This window comes from Myotis lucifugus, unplaced genomic scaffold (genome assembly GCF_000147115.1).
Source record: "Myotis lucifugus unplaced genomic scaffold, Myoluc2.0 scaffold_15, whole genome shotgun sequence".
NCBI lineage: Eukaryota > Metazoa > Chordata > Mammalia > Chiroptera > Vespertilionidae > Myotis > Myotis lucifugus.
In genome coordinates this window covers 5,578,896-5,595,569 of record NW_005871063.1, presented here as the reverse complement: position 1 = coordinate 5,595,569, position 16,674 = coordinate 5,578,896, and the positions used below count along the sequence as shown (strand labels likewise).

Genomic DNA, 16,674 nt, shown 5'->3' with positions numbered 1-16,674 from the left:
GACATTTTTGTCAGCCAATTCTTCAACATTATCAACTAGAAAAAATAAGTGTGCCTACTTTGAAAAATATACTTTATACGTGAGACTCAATACAACCAAATTCTCCCATTTGAAACACGGTTAAACCTCAGACAGTTGTCAGTCTGGTGTTTCAATAATCTGTCAGAGCTCCCTGGATGTGTGTTGAGGCTCCTTGGAGCAGGGTGGTTGACACTGCTAGTTGTTTAAGCCAAAATCTTTTTTCTTTACTAGCAGAATTCTGATCTTTTTTTGGGGTGACAATATGTCCAGTTAAAAATCTTTACCTCCCCAGACTCTTGAAAGCCATGATTGGCCATGTGGCCTACAAAATTAAAGGAGATGTTCCTAGGAGGGGCTTGAAGCTTTATGGAAGCAATGTTCATTTAGCCTTTGGACCTGTATCCATTCTTTATCTGAGCAATGGCTTGATGCTGGAGGTGGAGCAGCCATATTTCAACCATAATAACAAAAGCCCCACACACTATTAATAGTGTGAGAAGTCAAAGATGCCTGGCTCATGACTGCTCTGGAGGCACAGTTTACCAGCTCTGAACTGCCCATTTCTGAACTTGAGTAGGGGAAAATAAATCCCTCCTATTTAAGGTTTTGTTGTTTAGATTTTCTGTTATAAACACTGAATGCAATTCCTAATTGATATATTAACATAGAACAAGTCACCATTTATTTAGCACTGTATATAGGATTTTTAATAAACGGGGAACACAAAATGGAAACAAGAAATAACAACAAAACACCACTCTCTTCTCTGATAAACTTAGTTTTCCTTTTAATACCCAAATGTTACAATTAGATTAACAAATCGTTTTGTGATGACTTGATTAAGTTCTGTAAAGTAAATTATATTCACTGGTATAATAGTTTTAAAATATGACCCAGCTGGTGTGGCTCATTGGTTGAATGTTGACCTATGAACCAGGGGGTCACAGTTCGATTCCCAGTCAGGGCACATGCCCGAGTTGTGGGCTCGATCCCCAGTGTGGGGCATGCAGGAGGCAGCTGATTAATGATTCTCTCTCGTCATTGATGTTTCTCTCTCTCTCTCCCCTCTCCCTTCCTCTCTGAAATCAATACAAATATATTTTTTTAAAAAATATGTTCACAAGCTTTGATACTTCTTCCTTCAAAAGGTGGCCCTGAATTCCCCTTACTTGAGTTTGAACTATATTTAGTGACTCGTTCTCATGAATAGACTTGTTCGCATTGTAGAAATGACATAATGTGATTTCTTAGGGAGGCGGGGGGACATTTGAATATATAGAGAGGCCCACATTATGAGTAATTAAGGCTTCCAGCCAAAAGCTAGTGAGGAACTGAGGACTCATGACAACAGCAATGTGAGTGAATTTGGAAGCAGATCCTCCAGCCCTGGTCAAGCTTTCAGGTGACTGCATTCCTGATCATCTTTACTGAACCTCAAGAGAGAACCTGACCCAGAACCACTCGGCTAAAGTGCTCCTGAATTCCTGGCCCAGAGAAACTGTGAGTTAAAAAATGTTTGTTGTCTTAAGCCATTTAATTAGGGATAATTTGTTATGCCATAAAGATAACTAATAGAGTTAGGTATAATAGAGCCTAGCACAATGCCTGGCACGTATTTCAGTGTTTAATTATTTGTTGTTTGAATGAGTACACAATTGAATGAAGTAAGATACTTGTTTTTCATTTCAAACCAGTGGTTCTCAACCTTGGCTGCACATTAGAATCACCTGGGAATCTTTTTAAAATCCTGATTTCTGGGCCTCAATCCATAACAAAGAAACAATTTCCGGAGGGTGAGGCCCAGAAAACAGGATTTTAAAAAGATTCCCAGGTGATGCTAATGTGCAGCCAAGGTTGAGAACCACTGCTTTAAACGGTAACAAACAATGCTGGTATTATCTTTGATTCCTGACACCTGTATTATACAAGGGTTTTCTGATATGATCACAGGGAAATCAACTGTGAATCTTGCTGAGACCTAAACATTGACATTTCTGAAAGAAACATAAGGTGAATAGAGTGTTAGAATCCTTGAGTCTTGAATAATGCTCCCAGTTTTTTATCACTGAATAGCCAAGTAGCCTACGGCAAGTCACTTAAGACCTCCAAATCTCAATTCTCCTAACCACAAATTGGGGGAAATAATCCTAACATGCTTCAAAAGGTGGTCAATGAGATTATATGTGACAGTGTAATTATAAAGCATTAGCATTCTCTTAACACGTTAAGCACCAAGCCTGTTTTGTCTTCCTTTCCGTTTCAGTCACCAGTGACTGACATGGCACTTAACGTGTTAATTACATTAGGCTCATGAGGTCTGTCCTACTGTGTGGTTTTTTTGTTAATCTTCACCAGAGGATATTTTTTTCCATTGATTTTTAGAGAGTGGAAGGGAAGGACGGAGGGAAGGAGTGCGGGAGGGAGAGAGAGAGAGAGAGAAACATCAATGTGAGAGAGACACATTGATTGCTTGCCTCCCTCACGAGCCCCAACTGGGGCCAGGAATCAAATCCATGACCCTTTGGTGTGTGGGCCTACACTCTAAGCATCAAGCAACATCTGGCAGGCACTATCCTACTGTATTTTTAAGCAATAAATATTTTATTTTATTTTTTTAAGAGTACATATTCATTTTAATTTGAATTTGTACATTAAGGGGAAAAGCTAGAAATAGAGCTTTATACAAATGCTGGCAAATGTTTAACAACCAGCACTCTAAAAAACATATACATGTATATATACATATCTATTAATGCACATCCTTTATAATAAAAGGGTGATATGCAAATTGATCCGAACGGCAAAATGACCAGAACGACCACTGGACCAATCACTATGAGGTGCACTGATCACCTCTTGGTTCCTTTCCCTGGCTGGCAGGCTCCGATCGTCTGATGGCCACCTGCGGTGGGGGCGGGGCCGGTGAGTGTGTGGGAACAGCCAACCTCTTGGTCCCTTCCCCCTGGCCATCAGGCACCCATCACCCGATGGAGAATAGCTGTAGGCAGCTGGGGAAGATGGCCCTGATTGCAGGCCAGGCCTAGGGACCATACCCATGCACGAATTTCATGCACTGGGCCTCTAGTTAATTTATAATCTCACTGATATAAATGTTGTGTAACTCACAATTTTATAAAGAATAACAAAATATCAAATACTTTTTATTGAATTTCCATATAGCCAATTGATTCTCACACCTTTCATCAGTTTTTGCTGCACTCTTATATCCAAAGTCAAACTACAGTTAAACATTAAATATATTAGATGGTGTGTTTTAGACTTTTCTTTCTAGAGGTGATAACTGGTTGTACTGTGTTCCTTTGTAAAATATTAGCATCATTCATAGTAAGCAGTTAGGGTTTAATAATATGGCAGGATGGTGGGTTATTACATGTCAGATCTCATTTTATAAGCCTGGTGAAAATTTATTGCACCTTTAAAAGAATACCTAATTATGACTGGCTTCTTTTTCTCTTCATGAACTAATTTGTCATTGTGGTTGGGTGTGTGCCCCTCTTTATGGTAACAGTGGTCGTTAAACATGCTTAGTAATAAACATACATTTAACCAATAATTTGGTCTGAATCTAAGAGTTTATCCTAGAGCAAAATTGCACCCAGCAGCAAGAAAATAAATGGTAGAATACATGTCTTTCTCTTTCAGAGAGGAGGACAATGGAACATCAGAGATAGAGATAGTTATTGACGATGCACAATTTGGTGGTATGGCTAACCCCAGAGGTAAATATGTGAGGATGAGTAAGATGGGGCCTTAGTGTAAGATGCAAGTCCCAATTATGTAGTGGGTGAATTATCCAAACTCCCTGATTTTGTTTTAGGTATTGTTGTTCTGTCTTGCTTTCTGCTATTCTGCTGACTCCAAATTGGTTGAAATTACTTTTTTAATTAGACAGTTTATTTGTGGTTGTAGATGACCCCTGCTACCTACTATTTTTATTTACTTGAGTAGTAAGACCCTACCAAAAAAAACAAAAACAAAAACCAAAAACACCGACAGAGCTTCCTTATCTGGCGATTATATGCTTTCCAACTGAGCTCGTTCCATATCGAAATACCTGCCAGGATAAAGTATTTTTACCCTACGCAACCTGCGAGAGCATTTTTCAAACAGTTTTTATTCCTTGCTGCTACATCTTCACAAAAATCTACCAAGATTTTGAGATAGTTGCAAAGGTTAGTGTTATTTTCTGAATTGACTGACACGTGAAGTGGATTAAGGTGGGGAACGTAGCCAAAGAGGAGATAAAGAAAAAAAGAAAGTCTCGGAAATACTTTTAACCTCCAGGGAAGAGGACTCAGCATGACTCACAACATACTAAGCTTAAAAGCCGAGACGGCAACGTGTGTGCTGAGGAATGTTGTCGTCTAGAGAAATATTCTCAACTTATGAGATTGGGCTCCCTAGGGTTACTTGGGGTTTCTCTAGTTCCTGGAATAAGATTCAGGATGTTTTCCTAGTGGCTCAACAAAAGCAGGGAGCATTTGTTATAAATGGAATAGGTGAAGCTGCCTTTAGTTTAAAATCCCTAAGCAGTAAATGATTTATAAATATGTATGCTACCTCTGTTATTGTAAAGAACTGACAAATTTAGCGCAGTTATGTGGAACATTTTTTTTTCTTCTTTTAAGTTGTATCTAAATGTATTTAAATGTAAAAATGGATTGTGACAGATACTTTGTCGGCTTTCTGTCCATTCTTCATAGAGAAGCTTCCCCTTCCTCATCCCTATATTCCTCCTACAGCTTGGGTCCCCATAGCCATGTTTATATGAGAGGACCCTTCTCCTTTCCTGCCACAGCTGATTCAATAGGTTTTGATCCTTTAAGAAATATGACTCAATCAGATTCTGTCTTCTGGGAATTTGGAATTGGGAGAAAGAAGCCTTAGTTACTCTCTTTTGAACCCTGAAACTGTACTCCAAATATGGGATTATAACCCAAACATGTAAACCCAAGATAAGGGGAGCCCATTCTGCAGGGAGAGTCAGGAATGAAGCAGACTATCTGAGAAGTGTAATGACCCTGAGCTGTGTGCTCCCTGAGAGAGAGAAAGAGCAGGGAGAGAGTCACTTTCTAGCTTTCACATATTTCCCATGGCCCCCTTCCCTCAGATGGCCTTCCTGCTCTTGAGTTCCATGAATCCCTACACTGTATTCATATATTAAATTACACGTTTTTTGTTAAGTTAGTTTGAATGGGTAATTTTCCCATTCTTTAAAAAACATTTCATCACTTCATTTAAGAGAGATCTAAATCGTTCTTTTCATTTGTAAGAAGTAAAAAGCATTTTGAAAACTTTGATCTGAGGAATAACCTAAGGCTTATAAAAAAACATGCAAAATTTATAATCTTTTGTATAAAGAGATCAAAAGGGCAAAGTAGGAAGCTCTAAGTTCTGTTCTTTCACAGAAACAGAAAAACAAGGAGCAAGCCACTGTCAGAACCAATTTTGTGAGAACTCTGGAAAACACTTAAAAGTTTATAGCAACCAAGTGAGCACTGAATCAAGAAAAAGGCACTTCAAAGCACTAGGAAAATGTTGTTGTGATTTTACTTGCTTTTCCGCTCCCTCCTCCCCTGCATGGGAACAGTCTTATAATGTCAGTAGTCTTAGAGTGGCAACAGTCTTAAAGCAGCAGTAGTCATAAAGTTGCTGCAATCATAACAAAAAAACACAGTCTGAAAGTGGCAGCAATCTTAAAGTGGCAGCAGCCTGTGTTCCTGGTGTGGGACTGCCCCTCGATTCTGGAAGGAGCAAAGTTGACCTTGCTCACAGACTATTGTGATATCTGTTCTAATGTGTCTGGGGGGTGCTAGGGACTGAATTGTGTCCTCCAAAATTTATATGTTGCAGTCCTAACATACTGTGTGACTGTAGGGCCTATAAAGACGTGATAAAAGTTAAGTGAGTTCATAAGTGTGAGATCCTCATCTGATAAGGCTAGTGCCCTTATAAGAAGCAGAAATACAAGAGCTCTCTCTGTCCATCAAGTGTGGACACAGTGAGAAGGCAGCTGTCTGTAAGCCAGGGAAAGAACCCTCGCCAGAAACAGAATTGGCTGGAGGCTTGGTTTTGGGCTTTCTATTCTCCAGTCTTATGAGAAATAAATTTCTGTTGTCTGAGTCATCCAGGCTGTGGTGTTTTGTTATGGCAGCCCAAGCATACTAATACAGGGGGCAATCTGAAGGACTGTGGCAAGGTGTTCTATGTTTTACCTAGCTGAGAGCTCGGCTGAAAGAGCTTGAAAACACGGCAAGCCGAATCAATAACCCTCCGGCAGCTGGGTCAGAGAATACAGTGAAACATACAATAGACCATCTAAGGCAAAAGATGAGAATTTCTTTAGAAATTAGGACATTCAAAAGCAACCATCGAGACGGGAATTTATAAAGCCATATGCATACCCATGGCAAGATACATGCTCAGAAAAAAATCTTAGACGACCCTAAGCTTTCACCTGGGCTGAGCCCTTGCTTGGTACAGTGCAAACCTGACAAATTGAAGGAAAGCCCTAGCTCAGAGACAATTTACAAAGACGGGAAGGTTCCTGCATTCAAGGAAATTTCTATCAAAACACTAGCTGCACACAAGCTAAGGAACACAGACATCAGTGACCCCATTGACAAGGAATACTGTCTTTGCAATAATAGTTTGGGAAATAAATAAACTGATGACTACAGCCTCCAACAACCCCAAAACAGCAAACCCTGTGAAAAGGGGAGAATCTGACTTCTACTTACCACATTATATTAATTCAATGTCCAATTTTTATTAAAAAAATTACAAGGCATACAAAGAATCTGACTTCCAGTTACCATCTTATACTAGTCCAATTTCCATTTTTCATTTTAAGAAGTTACAAGCATATATGGCTCATTCAAAAAAACCCCAAAATAAATTGGTAGAAACCATCTCTGAGGAAGTCCAGACATTGGCATTACCAGACAAAGATGTTAAAATAACTGTCTTATGCTCAAAAAACTAATGGAAAACATGAGCAATAAACTAAAGGAAATGAGGAAAATAATGTATGAACGAAAGAGAATACCAATAAAGAGAAGGAAATAAAAAGGAACTAAGCGGAACTCTGGAGCTGAAGCGTACAATAGCCACAACTTCGACAAACTGTTGGCTCTAAGACAGGTTTTATGCAGAAGACTCTGGGCCTTGTTCCCCCATTGGGGGATGGTGTCCCTTAAATCATAAAATTTATCACAGTTTAGTGTAAAGATCTTGGGCTTCAGAGTAAGATTGTAAATGATAGCTATAAATAAAAATAACAATGACTAGCATTACTAATTCAAGTGGGAAAAGCTCTAAGAAGGAAGAACTCAGAGTCTAGGACTTCATAAATGACTTCTGCAGCCGATTACTTACTATGTATCAGACACTATGTTATGTTTTAGGCACTCCACAATACACTTACGTCACTGATTTATTTTAAACTTCACACCAACCCTCTGAAGTAGGTGTTATCAACCCTATTAACTGATAAATAAACTAGTCTTAGAGATTAGGCACTTGTAAATAGTATAACATGGATTTCAACCCAGTTTTTTAAAAATTGCTTCACTGAGGTATAATTAGCATGCAGTAACTAACTATACATATGTAAGGTTGATGTTTGGACATGTGTATACCCATGAAACCATTACCACAATCAAGATAATAAACATATCTGTCACCCCCAAAAGTTTTCTCCTGCCACTCTCCACCCCATCTCCAAGAAACCACTTACCCGCTTTTTATCACTATAGATTAGTTTGCATATTTTGGCATTATATGAATGGAATCGTACCATGTGTTCTCCCTTTTATCTAGCTTTATCACTCAGCATAATTACATTGAAATTAAACCATGTTGTTGAGTTTATGAGTGGTTCATTCCTTTTTGTTGCTAGCAGTATTCCATTACAATTTGTGTATCCATTCACCTGCTGATGGGCATTGATCCCAATGGTTTCTGACTTTAAACCCATGCTACACTCTCTCCCCAGCTCCATAACTTACTGTGTGGTCTTAGAAAACTGAATTATTCTCGTTGAGTCAGAATTTCTCTCATTGGAAAATGGCAATAATATTTCTTCCACAGGATTGTTATTAGTAAATGAGATAACATGAAAGCACCTAATACTGTGCCTGGCACACAGTAGGTGCTTATAAACATTCTTTTTTTTTTTTTTCTCAAGAAAGAAATTTCTCCAGGAAAGAACTGAGGAAAAAATATAGTAGTAATGACTTTCTGTACTCTTTCTTCCTGCATTTCACTTCCTTCTTGAAACTTTTTCACTTTAATTTCCCCTGCTTGTGTCTTATGTGCACCTCATGAATATGCTATTCACTTTTCTCTACTACAAATATGTACAACAAACTTTTTTTTCATGTTGTGAAAATTTCAGTTTATGAAATTTGGCTGAAATAGAGCATTGCCAGTCAAGACAACATTACGTATACCCCTATATATTAGACTTTTATCAAGGATATAAATGATGAATGGGAATGGCAGAGGCTAGGGGTGGAGGGTTGAAAGCAGAGACTGATAAGCAAGGAAGTAAGGCTTTATAGTTGAAGCCCGAACGATCTAGACAGAAAGTGGAGTGATAACTAGGGGCAAGAAGGGCACACATGTGGGGCAGGAAAGAGTTGAAGGAAGGAATAAGGATCTCACAAGTAGACATTTATGCTATTGCTGCCTTTTATCTTTGAAGTACAGACACATCCCCAAATTATCAACACTGGTGAGTACAAAGCTCTTTGGGTGTGAGAAAGGAAATGAGAAGATATGCTACGTTCCGGTTTATCAAGCTCCCAGCTAATGACCCAAAGCCAGTTTCCTTTTCTCCCATTACAGGTTAAATGTGTGTTTATCGATTGTTGTGATACTGTTTTAAACACTGTTTCTGTATGAAAATACTATATGTTTTATTGATTTCAGAGAGGAAGGGAGGAGGAGAGAGATAGAAACATCAATGATGAGAGAGAACCATTGATCAGTTGCTTCCTGCACACCCCGCACTGGGGATAGAGCCCCAACCCAGGCATGTACCCTGACCAGGAATGGAACCATGACCTTCTGGTTCATAGGTTGATGCTCAACCACTGAGCCACACAGGCTGGGCTGGAAAAAACATTGTCACTTCAATGAATTTTTGGAATACAGCTCACATGGAGACAGGTAACTTTGTTTAGCTTACTAACATTAACCATTTAGATGTTGCAGATAAAGAAAATTCAGGTGATAAAAAAGTGACTTGAGGAGGGCATTACGATGAAATTAAGTTCAAATGGTTGGCATTTCACATACCTTTATTCAGTCTCTAAAACTCCTTTTTCTATTGGATCTCTAAAGAGCCTTCTTTGCCTTGAAAAGATTATTAGGGAAGGGGATAAGAGGAAGGGAACAAACTATCATAGTCCAACAAACTAATATCTCTCTCTCTCTCTCTCTCTCTCTCTCTCTCTCTCTCTCTGCCTCTTCTTTTCCCTCTTGCTTTGGAACTCTATTTCTCTTCCAAGTGATTTTTGTCACCCCCCTCCTCTTCCTCTGTGTGTGGGGTGTGTTTGTGTATGTTGTGGGCAGGGTGTATGTGTATGGGGGGAGGGTGTTTGCTTTTCTCTTCTTTTTCTTTGCTTCCTGGTCTTTAACTGCACTCAGTATTTCGCCTGCCTCCTTTCCATCTCTTTATTTTTAGTTATTGTTTTTATACCTGCCCCTGCCAGTAGAAAAAAGAATGCCATTATTACTTTCTTTTTCTTTTTTTAAGTTCTTAACTCTTTCTGGCTCTGTGCTAACAACTATTATAAAAAGGAAATGACATAGACGGTGTCTGACTTCTAAAGTATAAAATCTATTGTGAGACCCAGCTGTGATTTTATAGCACCCTTATGATTCTGACTTTTTTGTTGGTTTCTCCGTGCCGTTAAAAATCTAAAGGCCTAAGTTACAAACATACCTGATTCCCGTACAATTTCAGAAGGTTCAAAAAGTCCCTGAACCCCTAAGGAGTTTATGATCTCAGATAAACAATCCTGCTGGTTGTCTCAATACATTTCACAAATGTCACACAATTTTTGAGATAGGAGGAATATCTTGAGACATGATCAATTTGAATTCATTTAGGTAAGAAAATCAATAGGATATTTAACAGCCATTTGGTGTGGTTGGAGAGGTAAAAGAGAAAGAAATGTTATCAAATCATAAGTATATTGTAACATTATCCAAAAGGAACAAACATTTATGGAGCATCACCTACTACACACATACCTATATATAAAATTCCTACATAATATAGCTGTTGTAAAAATTATATTTGTATATGTATATTTATATGTATGCATATATAAAAATATTTACATATGTATACATTTGTGTATGTATTGTATATTTGTGTAGGCAAACAAATATGTATAGATAACATATTAAGTACTATAAATATAATTTTCATAATAACTATAACATGTAGGAATTATACTCAGATATGGAAATTGAGCCTCAGAGAAATCAAATAGCTAACTCAAGTCACCTGCTAGTAAATGATAGATTAGAATTCACACCAACATCTAATTCTAATGCCCCTTCAGAGGTTGATTTCTCATCTTTTCTACTCAACACGAAACTTAGCACATAGGAGGCACTCATAGAAGGTTGGAATATTGATTGAATTAAACCAAACAGAGGCAAGTACAAAGTCCTGCAGTAGATCACTGGAAACTACCACTCCCACCCTCATCTACCCACCCACCCCCATTTAATTTCATTTCTTTAGAGAAAAGAGGGGGCATTCTAGCCAGTTCTGAAGAGGAGAGGAAACGCTCCAGAATTGCAGAGAAATACAATAATTTTACTTTACTCATCAGAGAACTATGTCAGGTCTAGCATACTGAGAGGGTAGCAGGCTTGAATATGCCAGTTTTCATTAGGAATGAATGTACTGCAAAGTTAATGCAATATTAACTTGAGGAAACCATTTTTGATTTAGTGAGTCCTCTGAACATTAAAGAACGCATTTTGACTGAGGCTTCTGAAATATAAAGAACAATTTGAAACATGCCTAGGAAGAAAATGCAGCAATTTTAACCTAAGGAGGTTCTCAAGTGAAGACTGATTTTAAACGAATTGTTCAGAATTATATGCACATACTCTGAGGCTAGCTAACAAAGGAAGCTATAATGTGAAGAGAGTTGCTGAAGAAATGCAAGCAACTCTCAGGTAGAAAGGCTGTTGATACTTCAAAAGTAAATCTTTGGCCTGACCAGTATTGCTCAGGGGTTGGAGCATTAGCCAGCACACTGAAGAGTTGCTCTTTCGATTCCTGGTGAAGGGGACATACCTGGGTTGCTGGTTCAATCCCTGTCCCAGTCGGGTGTGTGTGAGAGGCAACAAACTGATGTCTTTCTCACATTGATGTTTTTCTCTCTCTTTCTCCCCGCATCCCCTCCTCTCTTCCACACCCCCTAAAAATCAATGGAAAAAATATACTCAGGTGAGGCTTAACAACAACAAAAGCGTATCTTTAGGGAAGCTAAGAAACACTTAACTAAGTTGAATGGAAACTGTATTGGAAGTCATTATAATTGTAGAAGCCAGTCAAGACAATGGAGTAATGCAGAATTAGGTAGTGTTACCCTGCTTGATAGGTTCATGATTTAAAAATAAGCCCATCTTGACTTCAGGTCAGGGCAAGATCATGATGCATAGTTTTTTAATTTCTCCAATCCTTTCCTAAAACATATACTAAATAATAGAGTAGCAATAGCTCTACTCTCATTCAGTGTATTATTATCATTGTTGTTGTTGTTTGATATCCTTGGCTCTTGGCTCTGCAGCCCAAAGTTCAATTCTGTTCCACTCCACACCCAGGTTTCCATAATGCTTGCCTGAATCTCACTTACCAGGGCCTATTTAATTGGGTTCATTAAAGAGCCTGGGTCATGGAATGAAATAAATAAGGGTTTGGGAATTAGGTAGACCTGGGTTCAAATCTCAGCACCACTATTCGCTGATTTTATAAGTTGGATCTGTCACAAGACCTCTCATTCTCTCATTATTGTTTATATTAAAAAATCCAATTCAATTATATCATTTTGACTTCTAGGACTGTGTCAATTTCCTCCAATGTTCAAGTAACAGGATTAGCAATGTATTGGCCCATTGAAGAAGGGAGTAACAGGTAACTTTAGGAGAGGAATTGTAGGTACACACACACACACACACACACACACACACAGACACACAGTACTGAGAAAGGATAAAAGGTCTTTGTCCTTCAGCGTTTCTAAATTCTGAGCCCTTTTACCATCCCTCTTCCCCCAGGGAGGATAAACTGGCTTTTCTAAGTTGTGAGCCCTTTCTTAAACCTGAAAATTCTATTTGCAGAGAAATAGGAGGTCCTTTGTGCCTAAGGGCCTACAGGAGAGGGGATGTGGAGTCCTAGAAATTGGTACAGCCCAGGAAGTGTCAGGATTTGTGCAGAATAAAAATCACTTCTGTGAGTATTGCTTTATGTCCCACGTGGTGGCCCAGCCCTGTGTTCCTGGAGTTACGCTACATATGGCATTAGAGCAGTGGTTCTCAACCTTCTGGCCCTTTAAATACAGTTCCTCATGTTGTGACCCAACCATAAAATTATTTTCGTTGCTACTTCATAACTGTAATGTTGCTACTGTTATGAATCGTAATGTAAATATCTGATATGCAGGATGGTCTTAGGCGACCCCTGTGAAAGGGTCGTTCTACCGCCCAAAGGTTGCTACCCACAGGTTGAGAACCGCTGCATTAGAAGGATATCTTCATCAGGCAGGAACCGAATCAGGAGGAACCCAGAAGTTTTATGTTTCCTTTGTAGGTTCTTTGATTCCATTGGTCCCTGTTACCTGTCACACTCTGGCAAGTTCACTAGCAAACACCTTGGAGGCTCATGCTGACCGAGAACTGCTGACAGCTAGGGTAATCATTCAGCAAAGGTTTATTGAGTTCATATATGCCAAGTTCTTGGTCTGGGATTAGATCTTTGAAACAAAGAGGATAAAACCTAAAGAGGTTCATAACTTCTTCCCTCCATTCTCTATCCTGACTTAGCTTTCTTCATAGAACTCAATCATTTATTATCTGTCTCCTTGTTGAGTGTCTGTTTTGCTCCATTAGAATCCAAGGCCCAAGAGAGCGGGAACTTTGTCTTGTTTATTGCTGTCTCCCCAGTGCCTGGCACATGCTATTATGTGTTTCACAAATACTTGCTGAATGAATGAATGAATCGCATTGTTTTAGTCAATGAAAGCCAAGTAGTCTTGTATATTACTTGATCTTCTCTTTCTAAAATAGTCTTACATTTTTTATACATAAAATAAATTTTGCCTCTTCTGCCTGTTTTCCAAAAAGTGCTTATAATGCTGCATCATTTATAGTCTACAGAGCTGCATAATGAACATCTGAGGTAAAAAAGAAACACTGTACATCTTGTAGACTCTAGTCTTCTCGAGCCTTGTAGAGCCAATTCTTTTATGAAAGGCCTCTTAGGAAAGATCTATGCAGTTTTATAATGTTCTACTTCAATTTGTATTTATAATTTGAAGCTATATATATATTTCCCCTCCATGAAAAACAAACCCTTTTTTAGTAGCTATTATATATATGATAGCAACCAGGAAGCAGTAGCCTCACAAGTTTCCACCCACCTTCTCCCCACCACTGCTGTTGTCACTCAGATTTTTCGCTTTCCCACTGCCCTTCCTCACCTGAGGGAAGGAAGTAAGGGCAGGAAAAGGAGAAGGGTAAGCCACAGTAGGCTGAGGGCAAGATTACAGGAGAATTCTCTCAACTGTCATCTTTGCCAATGAAATTTAAAGATGCATCATTTCTTATTTCTATAGCAGTTGTTTGTTAATATTCTAATAAAGCCTTCATTGATGTGCCCCAAAAATTATTTAGACAATCCCAGTGACCATCTCTGTGACTTTTCTTTCATCAGATATAAAACACGTGTTTATTCAACTTAGCTAGCATGATCTCCTTTTAATAAAACCTGTGTCAATAAGTTTCCATCCTTTCATCACTTGGTGTTTATGAATTGATTTTCTTTATAGTGTTCTTGAACCTTAATTTGAAAACTGACATTAGCTCTTTAACATGCTAGAGTTTTCTTTTTTGTTCCTTTCTTATAGAACAATCATTTTTCTGTGTTTTGCTCTTTGGGTAGTCTTCTTGACTCTTGAGATCTGTAATGCTTTACTATTTTACCTAATCTCTCTTTTTTTCTGCTTGTAGTAGTCCTTCAAAAAACTTTGTTGATATAATCTACCTCTTCCAAAAGATCAAGGCAGCATTCTTGAGAAAAGAATGACATTTTTAATATTTAAATGATATAGTTAATGCTCAAACTTCTCTTGACTTTCTAATGAAGAGTTTTAATGTTTTTCTTTTTCCAACTTCTTAGATTTATTTGTATAAGAAAAGTACAAAAAACAAAACAAAAAAACTCTTTTAGGGGAAATTTTATCATGTAGAATGCACACATGCCTGCATCTGACCCTGATTTTTTTTTTCTTTTAAGCATTGCCTTTCCCAATTCTTATCTGTGTGATCAATGGTAACTATTCACCGAGCCTTCATTATGTATTCACACTGAGATAAGGACTGTACTTTCCCTATCTCTTTTGAGCCTCACCACAATCCTGTGAGATAGGGACTATTTTTATATTTATTTTTCAAATAAGAACACTGAGACTTGGAGAGCATCCCAGTCAAAGGAATAGCATAATACTAGGAGGAGCTGAACTTTAAATCAATATGTCAAACTCAAAATGCTTACCAGTATACTATAATATTTCTAGAAGATCCATGCCTGGGATAATTATCCCTTTCCAAGTCCAGTATTTCTTCAGTTTTCAATTCTGTCTTTACTATATTTATTTACACTTTCATGAAGGCAGTAAATCCTGGTGGTTCCAGGTAAGGCTCTGGAGCCAGATCAAGTGTAGCCAAATCCAGGGCCACCACATACTAACTGTGTAATTTGGGGCAAACTATTTAGACTTTTGTGTCTCAAATTCCTAATCTGAATGTGGGGAATATTAGTGCATACCTCATAGGGTTGTGATACTTAAATGAATCCTTAATATGTCTATGGTGTTTAGAACAGTTCCTGGTATATGGGAAGTGCCCAGGAAATGGCACTTTTATTTATTTATTTGTTTATTTACCAGAGGCCCGGTGCACAAATTTGTGCACAGGTGGAGTCCCTCGGCCTGGCCGCCGATCAGGGGGTGGGGGGTGGGGCGGCTGGCCAGAAGGAGGGACAGCAGGAGGTTGGCTGGCCAGGGGGAGGGACCATGGGAGGTTGGCAGGCGGGGGGGTGGGAGGAACCGTGGGAGGTTGGCCGGTGGGGGGGGAGGGGGACTGTAGGAGGTTGGCCGGCTAGCCCCCCCTGATCAGGGCCAATGAGGGTCCCACTGGGGGTAGGGACTGCGAGAGGTTGGCTGTGGGAGCACACTGACCACCAGGGGGAAGCTCCTGCATTGAGCGTCTGCCTCCTGGTGGTCAGTGCGCATCATAGCAACCAGTTGACTGGTTGTTTGGTTGTTTGGTCATTCGGTTGCTTAGGCTTTTATATACATAGATTTATTTCCTACTTTTTGATAATTCAACTCATGTACTTACTGAATGCTTTACTGTGTTACTAACTTCCAGGCATTCTGCTAAATTCCAAATATAGAAAGATGATTGCCACAGAATCTTTCCCTTAAGGTGTTCAAATCTATTGGTGAATCATAAAAGATTATGCTCACAAGGGGATAAACCCCATACTCAGTCCAGATATGGGGTGGTCAATCTAAGTTCACTAAATTTTGGATCAAATGGATAATGAGTGATGGAATAAGAATCTGTAGCCAAGTATGCAGACCTCCCAAACTAGAGCTTTCCAATGAAGTAGATCATTTCCAGAGCCAGCTAACCCTTCCCATTCCACTTGCCCTTTTGCATCATGTCTTTTCCAGTCCTCCCGTCAAGAGGTGGTGTTTATTTCCTTTACCTTGAATTTGGAATAGCCTTGGGATTTGCTATGCCCAACAGAATGTGGTGAAAATGAGGAGCATGACACAGTTCTAGACCCTAAGAGGCCTTGCAGATTCCCTTGTTGCCCTCTTAGGATCTGACCTCCATGTAAAGAAGTTGAGGCTAGATTACTGAATGATGAGAGAGGGACCGGAGAGAGAAAAACCCAGCCAGTCTTCCACCATTTCAGTCACCCCAGCAGGGGTGTCAGTCATGCGAGTAAGCCTAGCACCCTAAGTCCTATAGCTTTTGTTGAAATGCCTCAGCCAATTCCTGTTAAGTTGCAGAATCATAAGCAAATAAATGGTTCTGTTATGGGGGGATGGTTTGTTTCATAGCAATAAATCCTGAAAGATAAGAGTTCCTTGCAGCTTCCCTTTATACTGTCTTGGAAGTCAGCCACCACATATAAAGCTTGGATTAGACAATGGAACAATGAGAGATCATGTGGATAGAGGTAAGTCCCAGCCTTCCAACCATCTCTGCCAAGGCCTTGGATATGTGGGTAAAGCCACCACCTTAGACCTCCTAACACAGCCTAGGCACCAGCTGAATGCAGCTTTATGAGGGTGCCCCACGCAA

General features: G+C 39.2%; 1 protein-coding gene across 1 annotated transcript in view; it reads left to right on the top strand.

The window, feature by feature from the left end:
* Nucleotides 1-1,210: 1,210 nt before the first annotated feature.
* Nucleotides 1,211-16,674, top strand: part of ASNS (asparagine synthetase (glutamine-hydrolyzing)) — an 82,152-nt gene continuing 66,688 nt past the window's right edge. The window contains exon 1 of the mRNA XM_023750741.1: nt 1,211-1,521. The gene's annotated coding sequence lies outside the window, so the exon portion shown is untranslated. The remainder of the gene's footprint in view (nt 1,522-16,674) is intronic.